We start from the raw sequence: 14062 nt of genomic DNA, 5'->3' as shown, positions 1-14062 counted from the left end.
TTGGCAGCTGATGGAACCATGGAAGCGGAAGTCAATCATAGGGTGGGGGAGGGGCAAAAGTTTTGGGATGATTGAAGAATGTGTGGAAGTTGAGAACGTTATTTTGGAAAGTAAAAATGGGTATGTTTGGAGGAATAGTGGTTCTAACAATGTTATATGTTTGCGAGGTGTAGGCTATAGATAGATTTGTACGGAGGAGGGTGGATGTGCTAGAAATGAGATGTTTGAGGACAATATGTGGTGTGAGGTGGTTTGATCGAGTAAGTAATGAAAGAATGAAAGGGTAAGAGAGATATGTGGTAATAAAAAGAGTGTGGTTGAGAGAGCAGAAGAGGGTGTTTTGAAATGATTATGTCACATGGAGAGAATGAGTGAGGAAAGATTGGCAAAGAGGATATATGTGGCAGAGGTGGAGGGAACGAGAAGTGGGAGACCAAAATGTAGGTGGAAAGATCGAGTGCAAAAGATTTTGAGTGATTGGGGCTAGAACATGCAGGAGGGTGAAAGGCATGCAAGGAATAGAGTGAATTGGAATGATTTGGTATACCGAGGTTGACGTGCTGTCAATGGATTGAACCAGGGCATGTGAAGCATCTGGGGTAAACCATGGAAAGTTTTGTGAGGCCTGGATGTGGAAAGGGAGCTGTTGGTTTGGTGCATTATACATGACAGCTTGAGACGGAGTGTGAAGAAATGTGGCTTTTGTTGTCTTTTCATAGCACTACCTCGTGCACATGCGGGGGTAGGGGGTTTTCATTTCATTATGTGGCTGGATGGCGACAGGAATGACTAAGGTCAGATAGTATGAATTATGTACATGTGTATATATGTATATGTCTGTGTGTGTATATATATTTGTATACGTCGAGATGTATAGGAATATATATGTGCGTGTGTGGACGATTTTGTATATACATGTGTATTTGGGTGGGTCAGGCTATTCTTTCATCTGTATTCTTGCGCTACCTCGCTAACACGAGAGACTGTGACAGAGCATAATAAAAAAAAAAGATGTTTTGGAAGGAGGTAAATAAAGTGCGAAAGACAAGGGAAGAAATGGGAACATCAGTGAAGGGGGCTAATGGGGAGGTGATGACAAGTAGTGGTGATGTGAGAAGAAGATGGAGTGAGTATTTTGAAGGTTTGTTGAATGTGTTTGATAATAGAGTGGCAGATATAGGGTGTTTTGGTCAAGGTGGTGTGCAAAGTGAGAGGGTTAAGGAGAATGATTTGGTAAACAGAGAAGAGGTAGTAGAAGTTTTGCGGAAGATGAAAGCTGGCAAGGCAGTGGTTTTGGATGGTATTGCAGTGGAATTTACTAAAAAAGGGGTGACTGTGTTGTTGATTGGTTTTTAAGATTATGTAATACATATATGACTCATGGTGAGGTGCCAGAGGATTGGTGGAATGTTTGCATAGTGCCACTGTACAGAGACAAAGGGGATAAAAGTGAGTGCTCAAATTACAGAGGTATAAGTTTGTTGAGTATTGCTGGGAAATTATATGGGAGGGTATTGATTGAAAGGGTGAAGGCATATACAGAGCATCAGATTGGGGAAGAGCAGTGTGGTTTCAGAAGTGGTAGAGGATGTGTGGATCAGGTATTTACTTTGAAGAATGTATGTGAGAAATACTTAGAAAAACAAATGGATTTGTATGTAGCATTTATGGATCTGGAGAAGACATATGATAGAGCTGATAGAAATGCTCTGTGGGGGGGTATTAAGAATATATGGTGTGGGAGGCAAGTTGTTAGAAGCAGTGAAAAGTTTTTATCAAGGATGTAAGGCATGTGTATGTGTTGATAGAGAGGAAAGTGATTGGTTCTCAGTGAATGTTGGTTTGCGGCAGGGGTGCATGATGTCTCCATGGTTGTTTAATTTGTTTATGGATGAGGTTGTTAGGGAGGTAAATGCAAGAGTTTTAGAAAGCGGGATAAGTATGCAGTCTGTTGTGGAGGAGAGAGCTTGTGAAGTGAGTCAGTTGTTGTTCACTGATGATACAGCGCTGGTGGCTGATTCATGTGAGAAACTGCAGAAGGTGGTGATTGAGTTTGGTTAAGTTTGTGCAAGAAGAAAGCTGAGAGTAAATGTGAATAAGAGCAAGGTTATTAGGTACAGTAGTGTTGAGGGACAAGTCAATTGGGAGGTAAGTTTGAATGGAGAAAATCTGGAGGAAGTGAAGTGTTTTAGATGTTTGGGAGTGGATTTGGCAGTGGATGGAACCATGGAAGCGGAAGTGAATCATAGGGTGGGGGAGGGGGCGAAAGGTCTGTGAGCATTGAAGAATGTGTGGAAGTCGAGAACGTTATCTCCGAAAGCAAAGATGGGTATATTTGAAGGAATAGTGGTTCCAAGAATGTTATATGGTTGCGGGGTGTTGCCTGCAGATAGAGTTGTGCGGAGGAGGGTGGATGTGCTGGAAATGAGATGTATGAGGTCAATATGTGGTGTGAGGTGGTTTGATCGAGTAAGTAATAATAGGGTAAGAGAGATGTGTGGTAATAAAAAGAGTGTGGTTGAGAGAGCAGAAGAGGGTGTTTTGAAATGGTTTGGTCACATGGAGAGAATGAGTGAGGAAAGATTGACCAAGAGGATATATGTGTCAGAGGTGGAGGGAATGAGGAGAAGTGGGAGACCAAACTGGAGGTGGAAAGATGGAGTGAAAAAGATTTTGAGTGATCAGGGCCTGAACATGCAGGTGGGTGAAAGTCGTGCAAGGAATAGAGTGAATTGGAACGATGTGGTACACCGTGGTCGACGTGCTGTCAATGGACTGAACCAGGGCATATGATGCGCCTGGGGTAAACCATGGAAAGTTGTGTGGGGCCTGGATGTGGAAAGGGAGCTGTGGTTTCGGGGCATTATACATGACAGCTAGAGACTGAGTGTGAATGAATGTAGCCTTTGTTGTCTTTTCCTAGCGCTACCTCGCGCACATGCTGGGGGAGGGGATTTTCATTTTATGTGTGGCGGGGTGGCGAAGGGAATGAATAGGGGATAGGGGAGAGAGAATACTTCCAACGCATTCCTCACGTGTCGTAGAAGGCGACTAAAGAGGACAGGAGTGGGGGGCGAGAAACCCTTCCATCCTTGTAGTTCAACTTTCTAAAAGGTGAAACAGAAGAAGGAGTCACACGAGGAGTGCTCATCCTCCTCAAAGGCTCAGATTGGGGTGTCTACATGTGTGTGGATGTAACGAAGATGAGAAAAAAGGAGAGATAGGTAGTATGTTTGAGGAAAGGAACCTGGATGTTTTGGCTCTGAGTGAAACGAAGCTCAAGGGTAAAGGGGAAGAGTGGTTTGGGAATGTCTTGGGATTAAAGTCAGGGGTTAGTGAGAGGACAAGAGCAAGGAAAGGAGTAGCACTACTCCTGAAACAGGAGTTGTGGGAGTATGTGATAGAGTGTAAGAAAGTAAATTCTAGATTGATATGGGTAAAACTGAAAGGTGATGGAGAGAGATGGGTGATTATTGGTGCACATGCACCTGGGCATGAGAAGAAAGGTCATGAGAGGCAAGTGTTTTGGGAGCAGCTGAATGAGTGTGTTAGTGGTTTTGATGCACAAGACCGGGTTGCAGTGATGGGTGATTTGAATGCAAAGGTGAGTAATGTGGCAGTTGAGGGAATAATTGGTATAAATGGGGTGTTCAGTGTTGTAAATGGAAATGGTGAAGAGCTTGTAGATTTATGTGCTGAAAAAGGACTGGTGATGGGGAATACCTGGTTTAAAAAGCGAGATATACATAAGTATACGTACGTAAGTAGGAGAGATGGCCAGAGAGCGTTATTGAATTATGTGTTAATTGATAGGCACGCGAAAGAGAGACTTTTGGATGTTAATGTGCTGAGAGGCGCAACTGGAGGGATGTCTGATCATTATCTTGTGGAGGCGAAGGTGAAGATTTGTAGGGTTTTTCAGAAAAGAAGAGAGAATAGTGGAGTGAAGAGAGTGGTGAGAGTAAGTGAGCTTGGGAAGGAGACTTGTGTGAGGAAGTACCAGGAGAGACTGAGTGCAGAATGGAAAAAGGTGAGAACAAAGGAGGTAAGGGGAGTGGGGGAGGAATGGGATGTATTTAGGGAAGCAGTGGTGGCTTGCGCAAAAGATGCTTGTGGCATGAGAACCGTGGGAGGTGGGTTGATTAGAAAGGGTAGTGAGTGGTGGGATGAATATGTATGATTATTAGTGAAAGAGAAGAGAGAGGCATATAGATGATTTTTGCAGGGAAAAAATGCAAATGAGTGGGAGAGGTATAAAAGAAAGAGGCAGGAGGTCAAGAGAAAGGTGCAAGAGGTGAAAAAGAGGGCAAATGAGAGTTCGGGTGAGAGAGTATCATTGAATTTTAGGGAGAATAAAAAGATATTTTGGAAGGAGGTAAATAAAGTGCGTAAGACAAGGGAGCAAATGGGAACTTCAGTGAAGGGGGCTAATGGGGAGGTGATAACAAGTAGTGGTGATGTGAGAAGGAGATGGAGTGAGTATTTTGATGAATTATGTACATGTGTATATATGTACATGTCTGTGTGTGTATATATATATGTATATGTTGAGATGTATAGGTATGTATTTGTGCGTGTGTGGATGTGTATGTATATACATGTGCATGTGGGTGGATTGGGCCATTCTTTCATAAGTTTCCGTGCGCTACCTCGCTAATGCGGGAGACAGCGACAAAGTATGATAAATAATTATATCAATACGGTTGACTTTCTGTTGTGTGTTTCAACAACTGGTTTAACTGTATGTCATACTTATTGTCTTGTATTTTATACTATTAGAGGTGAACCAAATATTAGTTCTTTTATATCAATCGGAGATTCTACTACAACTATAACAAGTCCTAGATTGGAATTGAGAGTAGGGGCTGTAGTAATAAGATCAGTTTTATCATGATTGTTATTCTCAGAGATATATAATTTGTTTGAGATTTTCTTGGAAATTTTAGCTTTAGCAGTAATAAATTTTGGGGGGATCTTGGGATATATATTCAGTTTTATGAATATGAATTATAGTTTAAAGGCATATGATAGTTGATAGAGATGCTCCATGGAAGTTATTAAGAGTTTATGGTGTGGGAGGCAAGTTGATACAAGCAGTGAAAAGTTTTTATCGAGGATGTAAGGCATGTGCATGAGTAAGAAGAAAGGAAAGTGAGTGGTTTCCAGTGAATGTCGGTTTGCAGCAGGGATGCACGATGTCTCCATGGTTGTTTAATTTGTTTATGTGTTGGGTTGTTAGGGAGGTGAATGCAAGAGTTTTGGAGAGAGTGGCAAGAATGCAGTCTGTTGTGGATGAGAGGGCTTGGGAAGTGAGTCAGTTGTTGTTCGCTGATGATACAGCATTGGTGGCTGACTAGGGTGAGAAAGTGTAGAAGCTGGTGACTGAGTTTGGTAAAGTGTGTGAAAGAAGAAAGCTGAGAGTAAATGTGAATAAGAGTAAGGTTATTAGGTGCAGTAGGTTTGAGAGACAAGTGAATTGGGAGGTAAGTTTGAATGGAGAAAAACTGGGGAAGTGAAGTGTTTTAGATATCTGGGAGTGGATTTGGCAGCAGATGGAAGTGGAAGTGAGTCACAGGGATAGGGAGGGGGTGAATGTTCTGGGAGCGTTCAAGCATGTGTGGAAGGCGAGAACATTATCTCGGAAAGCAGAAATGGGTATGTTTGAAGGAATAGTCGTTCCAACAATGTTATTTGGTTGCGAGGCATGGGCTATAGATAAGGTTATGTGGAAGAGGGTGGATATATTGGAAATGAGATGTTTGAGGACAATAGGTGGTGTGAGGTGGTTTGATCGAGTAAGTAATGAAAGGGTAAGAGAGATGTTTGGTATTAAAAAGAATGTGGTTGAGTGAGCAGAAGAGGTTGTATTGAAATGGTTTGGTCACATGGAGAAAATGAGTGAGGAAAGGTTGGCAAAGAGGATATATGTGTCAGAGGTGGAGGGAATGATGAGAAGTGGGAGACCAAATTGGAGGTGGAAGGATGGAGTGAGAAAGATTTTGAGCAATCGAGGACCTGAACATGCAGGATGGTGAAAGGCATGCAAGGAATAGAGTGAATTGGAATGATGTGGTATACCGGGGTCGACATGCTGTCAGTGCATTGAACCAGGGCATGTGAAGCGTCTGGGGTATTGTGTGGCCTGGATATGGAAAGGGAAATGTGGTTTCGGTGCATTATACATGACAGCTAGAGACTGACTGTGAATGAATGTGGCCTCTGTGTTCTTTTTCTAGCTCTACCTGGCACTAATGTGGGGGTAGGGGGCTGTCATGTCATGTGTGGTGGGGTGGCAACGGGAATGAATAAAGGCAGCAGGTATGAATTATGTACATGTGTATATATGTATATGTCTGTGTATGTATATGTATGTATATGTTGAAAAGTGTAGGTATGTATATATGCGTGTGTGGACGTTTATGTATATACATGTGTAAGTGGGTGGCTATGGCCATTCTTCATTTGTTTCCTTGCGCTGCCTCGCAAACGCAGGCGACAGCGACAAAGTACAATATGAATATGAATAGATAATTTGATGTCAATTGATCTGTCTTCCATTTCTAGTTTTGTAGATTTGTGATTTTTACTTCATTTAGGTTTGCGGCAGGGGTGTGTGATGTCTCCATGGTTGTTTAATTTGTTTATGGATGGGGTTGTTAGGGAGGTGAATGCAAGAGTTTTGGAAAGAGGGGCAAGTATGAAGTCTGTTGGGGATGAGAGAGCTTGGGAAGTGAGTCAGTTGTTGTTCGCTGATGATACAGCGCTGGTGGCTGATTCATGTGAGAAACTGCAGAAGCTGGTGACTGAGTTTGGTAAAGTGTGTGAAAGAAGAAAGTTAAGAGTAAATGTGAATAAGAGCAAGGTTATTAGGTACAGTAGGGTTGAGGGTCAAGTCAATTGGGAGGTGAGTTTGAATGGAGAAAAACTGGAGGAAGTGAAGTGTTTTAGATATCTGGGAGTGGATCTGGCAGCGGATGGAACCATGGAAGCGGAAGTGGATCATAGGGTGGGGGAGGGGGCGAAAATTCTGGGAGCCTTGAAGAATGTGTGGAAGTCGAGAACATTATCTCGGAAAGCAAAAATGGGTATGTTTGAAGGAATAGTGGTTCCAACAATGTTGTATGGTTGCGAGGCGTGGGCTATGGATAGAGTTGTGCGCAGGAGGATGGATGTGCTGGAAATGAGATGTTTGAGGACAATGTGTGGTGTGAGGTGGTTTGATCGAGTAAGTAACGTAAGGGTAAGAGAGATGTGTGGAAATAAAAAGAGCATGGTTGAGAAAGCAGAAGAGGGTGTTTTGAAATGGTTTGGGCACATGGAGAGAATGAGTGAGGAAAGATTGACCAAGAGGATATATGTGTCGGAGGTGGAGGGAACGAGGAGAAGAGGGAGACCAAATTGGAGGTGGAAAGATGGAGTGAAAAAGATTTTGTGTGATCGGGGCCTGAACATGCAGGAGGGTGAAAGGAGGGCAAGGAATAGAGTGAATTGGAGTGATGTGGTATACCGGGGTTGACGTGCTGTCAGTGGATTGAATCAGGGCATGTGAAGCGTCTGGGGTAAACCATGGAAAGCTGTGTAGGTGTGTATATTTGCGTGTGTGGACGTATGTATATACATGTGTATGGGGGTGGGTTGGGCCATTTCTTTCGTCTGTTTCCTTGCGCTACCTCGCAAACGCGGGAGACAGCGACAAAGCAAAAAAAAAAAAAAAAAAACTTCATTTATCAGATTGACATGAAAAGTTGGTGCTAAATAAAAAAAAAAGTTTGATGGGGTTTGATTAGAGTATTTAGGTAGACAGGGAGGTCATAATGTCTTAATAAGAGGCTCTAGTTTTATTGAAATAACATAGGATAAGACTTAAATTAAAGTTTTTATGAAAAAAAATGTTTGAGTTAATATTGCCTTAATCATGCTTTATTACTCATATGATTTAATTTTTAGAATATTGCATTGAAGCTGCAAATGAGGTTTAGTTTACCTGTGGGTATAAGTATATATTTTTTGAGAGATTGATCTTCATCTTTACATTAGGAATGTAATGTGTTAAAAGTTACACAATGAAAAAGATGCATAAACAGAATTGAACCACTTTGAAAATAAGTTAGAAGCCTTTTTCATTCCACAAATGCTTCATTGGTAGGAAAATGAAATTTCATTGAAATCATTAACAGTGATAAGCCTCTTTTTGGCTTCTACCAAAATTTAATTAGAGGTTAATTAAACCAAGGCTTAGATCAAACCTAAGAACAAATTTTCGCTTTCTAATTGAAGTGAGGTTAGTTAAATATAACACTTTGTGAGTGCAAGTTACATATCATTGTTGACTATAACCCCATTGATATCATTCAAGGGCTCCGGAATGCCATTCGACATATAGTTGCAATAAAAGATTTAAAAGAAAATAAGTCCCGTGGAAGATCATGAGATTAAATTTGATAGGTTTATAGTGCATACTAATGGTAGTAATAGTGTAATTTCTACATCAAAAATTGAAAAAATAGCAGAGATTAGGAAGAACTCTAAAGAAAACGGAATGCGTGCTGATCCTTTAGGATCAAATCCACATTCAAATGGTGATAATTTTTCTTTACCAGCAATTGCATTTTTTGAATGAATGATGCGATTGATATAGGAGTATAACAGATGATTAGTGTTACAAAGGAAATAGATAAGATTTATTTATGTATTCATTATACTTTGTCGCTGTCTCCTGCGTTAGCGAGGTAGCGCAAGGAAACAGACGAAAGAATGGCCCCACCCACCCACATACACATGTATATACATACACGTCCACACACAGCACATATAAATACCTGTACATCACACTCAGCTAGAGAGTGAGTGTGAACTAATGGGGCCTTTGTTGTCTTTTCCTAGCGCTACCTCGCTCACATGAGAGGGGAGGGGGTTATTATTCCATGTGTTGCGAGGTGGCGATGGGAATGAATAAAGGCAGACTATGAATTATCTACATGTGTATATATGTATATGTCTGTGTGTGTATATGTATACATTGAAATGTATAGGCATGTATATTTCCGTGTGTGGACGTGTCTGTGTATACATGTGTATGTGGGTGGGTTAGGCCGTTCTTTCGTCTGTTTCCTTGCGCTACCTTGCTAATGTGGGAGACAGCGACAAAGCAAAATAATAATAAAACATCTCAACGTATACATATATATAAACACACACAGACATATACATATAAACACATGTACATAATTCATACTGTCTGCCCTTATTCATTCCCCGTCGCCACCCCGCCACACATGAAATAACAACCCCCTCTCCCCGCATGTGCACGAGGTAGCCCTAGGAAAAGACAACAAAGGCCACATTCGTTCACACTCAGTCTCTAGCTGTTATGTACAATGCATAGAAACCACAGCTCCCTTTCCATATCCAGGGTCCACTGAATTTTCCATGGTTTACCTCAGACACTTCACATGCCCTGGTTCAATCCATTGACAGCACATTGACCCTGGTATACCACATCATTCCAATTCACTCTATTCCTTGGACGCCTTTCAACCTCCTGCATGTTCAGGCCCCGATCACTCAAAATCTTTTTCACTCCATCTTTCCGCCTCCAATTTGGTCTCCCACTTCTCCTCGTTCCTTCCACCTCTGACACATATATCCTCTTTGTCAATCTTTCCTCACTCATTCTCTCCATGTGACCGAACCATTTCAAAACACCCTCTTCTGCTCTCTCAACCACACTCTTTTTATTACCACCCATCTCTCTTACCCTTTCATTACTTACTCGATCAAATCACCTCACCCCACATATTGTCCGCAAACATCTCATTTCCAGCACATCCACCCTCCTCTACATAACTCTATTTATAGCCCAAGCCTGGTAACCAAATAAAATTGTTGGAACCACTATTCCTTCAAACATAGCCATTTTTCCTTTCCAAGATAATGTTCTCGACTTCCACACATTTTTCAACGCTCCCAGAATTTACGCCCCCTCCCCACCCTATGATTCACTTCCGCTTCCATGGTTCCATCCGCTGCCAAATCCACTTCCAGATATCTAAAACACTTCACTTCCTCCAGTTTTTCTCCATTCAAACTTACCTCCCAGTTGACTTGTCCCTCAACCCTACTGTACCTAATAACCTTGATCTTATTCACATTTACTCTCAGCTTTTTTGTTTCACGCACTTTACCAAACTCAGTCACCAGCTTCTGCAGTTTCTCACCCGAATGAGCCACCAGCGCTGTATCATCAGCGAACAACAACTGACTCACTTCCCAAGCTCTCTCATCCACAACAGAATGCATACTTGCCCCACTTTCCAAAACTCTTGCAGTCACCCCCCTAACAATGCCATCCATAAACAAATTAAACAACCATGGAGACATCACGCACCCTTTCCGGAAACCAACATTCTCTGAGAACCAGTCACTTTCCTCTCTTCATACTCGTACACATGCCTTACATCGTTGATAAAAACTTTTCACTGCATCTAACAACTTGCCTCCCACACCATATATTCTTAATACCTTCCACAGAGCATCTTTATCATCTCTATCATATGCCTTCTCCAGATCCATAAATGCTACATACAAATCAATTTGTATTTCTAAGTACCTCTCACATACATTCTTCAAAGCAAACACCTGATCCACACATCCTCTACCACTTCTGAAACCACACTGCTCTTCCCCAATCTGATTCTCTGTACATGCCTTCGCCTTATCAATCAATACCCTTCCATATAATTTCCTAGGAATACTCAACAAACTTTTACAGAGATACCTCTGCAATTTGAGCACTCACTCTTTTCCCCTTTGCCTTTGTACAATGGCACTATGCAAGCCTTCTGCCAGTCCTCAGGTACTTCACTATGAGTCATACATACTTTAAATATCCTTACCAACCAGTCAACAACACACCCACCTCTTTTTTAATAAATTCCACTGCAATACCATCCAAAATCGCTGATTTGGTGGCTTTCATCTTCCACAAAGCTTTTACTACCTCCTCTATGTTTACCAAACCATTTTCCCTAACCCTCTGACTTTGCACACCAGCTCGACAAAAACACATTTAACAAACCTTCAAAATACTCTCTCAGTCTCCTCACCTCACCACTGCTTGTTATTACCTCCCCATTAGCCTCCTTCACCTATGTTCCCATTGGTTTTCTTGTCTTACGCACTTTATTTACCTCTTTTTATTCTCTCTAGAATTAAATGATAATCTCTCACCCCAACTCGCATTTGCCCTTTTTTCACCTCTTGCACCTTTCTCTTGACCTCCTGCCTCTTGCTTTTATACATCTCCCAGTCATTTGCATTGTTTACCTGCAAAAATCGTCCAATACCTCTCTTCTCTTTCACTAATAATCTTACATCTTCATCCCACCACTCACTACCTTTTCCAATCTGCCCTCCTCCCACGCTTCTAATTCCACAAGCATCTTTTGCGCAAGCCATCACTGCTTCCCTAAATACATCCCATTCCTCCCCCACTCCCCTTACGTCTTTTTCTCTCACCTTTTTCCATTCTGCACTCAGTCTCTCCTGGTTCTTCCTCACACAAGTCTCCTTCCCAAGCTCACTTATTCTCACCACTTTCTTCACCCCAACATTCTCTCTTCTTTTCTGAAATCCTCTACAAATCTTCACCTTTGCCTCCATAAAATAATGATCAGACATCTTTCCAGTTGCACCTCTCAGCACATTAACATCCAAAAGTCTCTTTCACGCGCCTATCAATTAACACATAATCCAATAACGCTTTCTGGCCGTCTCTCCTACTTACATATGTATACTTAAGTATATCTCTTTTTAAACCAGGTATTCCCAATCACTAGTCCTTTTTCAGCATAAACATCTACAAGCTCTTCACCATTTCCATTTACAACACTGAACACCCCATGTATACCAATTATTCCCTCAACTGCCACATTACTCACCTTTGCCTTCAAATCACCCATCACTATAACCCGGTCTCGTGCATCAAAACACACTCATTCAGCTGCTCCCAAAACACTTGCCTCTCATGATCTTTCTTCTCATGCCCAGTTGCATATGCACCAATAATCACCCATCTCTCTCCATCCACTTTCAGGTTTACCCATATCAATCTAGAGTTGACTTTCTTACACTCTATCACATACTCACACCACTCCTGTTTCAGGTATAGTGCTACTCCTTCCCTTGCTCTTGTCCTCTCACTAACCCTTGACTTTACTCCCAAGACATTCCCAAACCACTCTTCCCCTTTACCCTTGAGCTTCGTTTCACTCAGAGCCAAAACATCCAGGTTCCTTTCCTCAAACATACTACCTATCTCTCCTTTTTTCTCATCTTGGTTACATGCACACACATTTAGACACCCCAATCTGATATATATATATATATATATATATATATATATATATATATATATATATATATATATATATATATATATATATATACAAAACATATTTTCCTCATGGTACTAAAAAGAAAGTTCAGTCAAAAGCTGATTTAAGGTAGTAATATTTAAAGTGTTAACAAACGTTTCATTTCGTCATTACTCATGTTTTATGGTGGTTGTTGTGTCTGGGTGAGTCATATTTTATACAAATAATAAATAAATCAAAATGTCAGAAGTGGAATTCGGACCGACGCCCGGAAGGTCGGACTGCGACCTGAACGCAGCGCCTTAAACCAGTCGGCCATCGTAACATTTAATGTGAAATTTGGAAGTTCTATTTATATTACCAAACTGAACCCATTCCAGGACCAAATGGATGTGTCCCATTGCATGGACAGTTGTGCGAATATATATATATATATATATATATATATATATATATATATATATATATATATATATATATATATATATATATAATCTGATTTAGTAATATGTATATCCTGGTCTTTTTTAAGATGTTAATAGGTCTTATTAATGTTTTAGGGCACTCAGGTTCCACTGGTTTTGAGGTCGTGGCAAACACTAAAACCTTACAGATATTAATTTCATCATTAGCGTAATGACTGTATTTCTCTAAATTACAAAAAGACTTTGTGACATGAATACATCTGGCTTCCCTGTTAGAGCACACCCAACTTGATCCGTAGCCTCATGCACACAAGGAATCCTTATTTAGTGCTTTATTAGACAGGAAGATCACAAAAGAAGGGTTTGTCTTCTTAGTCCAGTGTGTGTTTGTAATGATTCAACTTACAATTTAGTGACATTTGTAGACTATTGCCTTCATGTCTTAATGTATACTACCAATAGTTGGATGGCAACAGCCGTAGCATTGTGTACATTTGCCATCTAGAGAGAACGGATGCCCATCTGTTGGTCGACATACTTCCAAACTTTCCTACAATAACGCTCCATTACAACTAATTATTCACTTACAAATATTATCATCTTGTACATTACAATAGTACGGAACAGTATTAACATATTTCATGTATAAATAAATGTTTCTATATCACAAATTTCACGATATAAGAAGGCCTTCAAATGTATGTTTTTTGGGTTAACTAAAGTAAACACAAGAAGGAAATGAGAGCACAGTATAATAACGATTTCAGATAATGTCACAAACCACAATGGTTTGTTAATATGTAAATTATAATGGATAAATAGGCTAAATGTTGTACAGATATAAAAACATGAAAAAACTAAAAAAAAAAGTTTGCCTGGTGTGAGAATCGAACTCACGACCTTGAGCTTTTGAGGCTCACGCTCTGCCACTGAGCTAACCAGGCGGTAATATAATACAAAAAAAATCTTCTATTTGAATTGCTAGAAAATCCCGACATTTTCTTGTTTGGCTCTTCCGTCTGCTCCTGGTCTTAGAAAGTGCTGGAGGGGATTATATATATATATATATATATATATATATATATATATATATATATATATATATATATATATATATATATATATATATATATGAGCCTGATGGGAAATAACCGGTGTAGATCCAGTTGATCACCAAGGTGAGATGAAGGGTATTCGAGTACATAGTATTCCAATAGTCATTTCCCTATTAGGGGCCATCATATCCTAGCGGTAACGCTCCCG

At 40.6% G+C, this 14062-nt stretch overlaps 1 non-coding gene across 1 annotated transcript; it reads right to left on the bottom strand.

The window, feature by feature from the left end:
* Nucleotides 1-13671: 13671 nt before the first annotated feature.
* Nucleotides 13672-13743, bottom strand: TRNAL-CAA (transfer RNA leucine (anticodon CAA)). Its single transcript has one exon. It is a non-coding gene; the product is annotated as a tRNA-Leu (tRNA).
* Between the last annotated feature and the right edge of the window lie 319 nt (nucleotides 13744-14062).

Source organism: Panulirus ornatus, chromosome 54, assembly GCF_036320965.1.
Source record: "Panulirus ornatus isolate Po-2019 chromosome 54, ASM3632096v1, whole genome shotgun sequence".
NCBI classification, from domain to species: domain Eukaryota; kingdom Metazoa; phylum Arthropoda; class Malacostraca; order Decapoda; family Palinuridae; genus Panulirus; species Panulirus ornatus.
Note: the sequence above shows the minus strand (reverse complement) of the source record. Positions and strands in the feature narration are given on the sequence as shown.